Source organism: Rhinichthys klamathensis, unplaced genomic scaffold (genome assembly GCF_029890125.1).
Source record: "Rhinichthys klamathensis goyatoka isolate OS25496 unplaced genomic scaffold, OSU_Roscu_1.1 h1tg000264l_1, whole genome shotgun sequence".
NCBI lineage: Eukaryota > Metazoa > Chordata > Actinopteri > Cypriniformes > Leuciscidae > Rhinichthys > Rhinichthys klamathensis.
The window spans coordinates 2,280,387-2,282,531 of record NW_026606785.1 but is presented as its reverse complement, the minus strand read 5'-3'; positions in this window follow the sequence as shown (position 1 = coordinate 2,282,531).

The following is a 2,145-nucleotide window of genomic DNA, read 5'->3' as shown; positions in this document are numbered from 1 at the left end:
TTAATTCATAACAAATGTAAATATATATATATTTACCAATCTATTTTGTGTATTATGCTGCATGTGTGTATAAATGCATTGTAGTCATTTGAGGTATTTACATAAAACAACCACAAAGTTAAATAGAAGTATTTCATTTAAAACATTTAGTTTAATTACGTATAACAGATATATAAATCATATTAAAGTTAAAAACTGGCTTGATCTATTTTTAATCTATTTACTTACATCAACTACATATGTAAAAGGATCACGTTTCTAATGTTTTTGTGGGATAATGCACATACTTATCCAACTTTGTTGTCGATTTGGCACTTTTGAGACACTCCCTAACTTGAAGTGCCCAAGTGGGGATCATTGTGAGGACTTTTTCACTTCCAATTCTTAAAACAATTACATCATCGAATAATATTAAAATTCACTTTTGACATTATGCTTTACAAGGTGACCTAGACGAGATACAACATCATCCACGACTATTAAGACATTATATCAATTTATGCTGCAGAAAAGATCGAATGTCTAACGAATGTCCAACATAAGGGCCCTTACATAGTCAACGCATCGGTACGCATACGCGTGCGCAAGGCTACACATCGCTACGCTTCGGCCGCCATTATGCGTCGATGCGTAGCCAAATGTGTCATCCTAGTTTTTGATACGCGACGCGCCGATGCACGCAATACTATGCGTTGTCGGTGGGGGCGACATTGCAAGTAATGTACATAAAAAGGTGTATTATTATGTTTACAGAAGAAGAAGATTTGAATACAATGGCGGGCGAAGAGGAAAATATGCGAGCTTGTTCGTATACATCCTTTGTTGCCGCCGATGTAAAATCAGCAATATGCACTCCTCTTCAGTTGCCATTTTGCTCTGAATATTACGTGACTCGACTCTAGACTCTACTACCCCCTGCTGCGCGATCGGTGTATTGCATTTCACGCATCGCCGGTGACGCTTGTGTACTATGAAAAGGAGCGCGTTGCTCGCGTTGACTATGTAACGGCCCTAAAACCTACTTAGGGCCGTTACATAGTCAACGCATCGGTACGCATACGCGTCCGCAAGGCTACGCATCGCTACGCTTCGGCCGCCATTATGCCTCGATGCGTAGCCAAATGTGTCGTCCTAGTTTTTGATACGCGACGCACCGATGCACGCAAAACTACGCGTTGTCGGTGGGGGCGACATTGCAAGTATTGTACATTAATTCAAGTATATTATGTTTACAGAAGAAGGTTTGAATCCAAAGGCGGGCGAAGAGGAAAAATTATGCGAGCTATGGAGCTTATACGTAGGTTATACATCCGCATTCATATGACAGTTCATCGCGTCGTGTGTGTAGCCAATCTAGAAGTCAATGCCGTGTGCCCTTCTCGATAGGCTGAAATAGCCTACGGCAGGAGAAAGAGATATGAGTGTGTGTGTGTACATTCAAATCCATTCAATTTGTACATTGAAATTTAAGTTATTGTTATAATATTTTATTATTTTGATGTCTTTATAACTTACTGTCATTTACTGAGAATGGTAGGCTACTGACTCTACTACCCCCTGTTGCGTGAGCGGTGTATCGCGTTGACTATTGTTTGAGATGCGCCTTGCCTCGCCTGAAATGTAGTCGAGAGTAGGCGGCTGCAGTGAGAGGAGGAGTGAAAAAAGCGCAGGCAAGCCGGACAGATCTCTCTTCTCGCAGTGGATCAGACACCTGTGAGATCAAAGGCGGATATCGCGGGATTCACGCTCGTGCAGTTGTTGCTAATAAACTGGAAGTAATTGAAGTTCCCTTTCGAACGGTCACTTCGTATTGCGTAGCTATACGCAGTGGGGAAACTCCTTTTCCTCGATTTACTGAAACCTATATGTAAAACGCATTTGCAGCTGCACAGCCAGCACACTGAGCGTCTGGCACGCTCATAGGCTGTGCTGCCGCAACTGCACAACCAATGGCGCGGGCGACTCTGACCTGCAGCCAATGAGCTAGCTCAACGTCAGAGCCCGTCAAGGGGGTGTGGCTTAGCCTATAAAAGACCCCCGAATTCGCCATTATAGCAGATTTTACTCCTTCAGCGACAGTATACATGTCCCTGAGCCTTTTACTGTGAATTCGCCGTCGAACAAGCCTTTCAGCCTGAGCGAGCT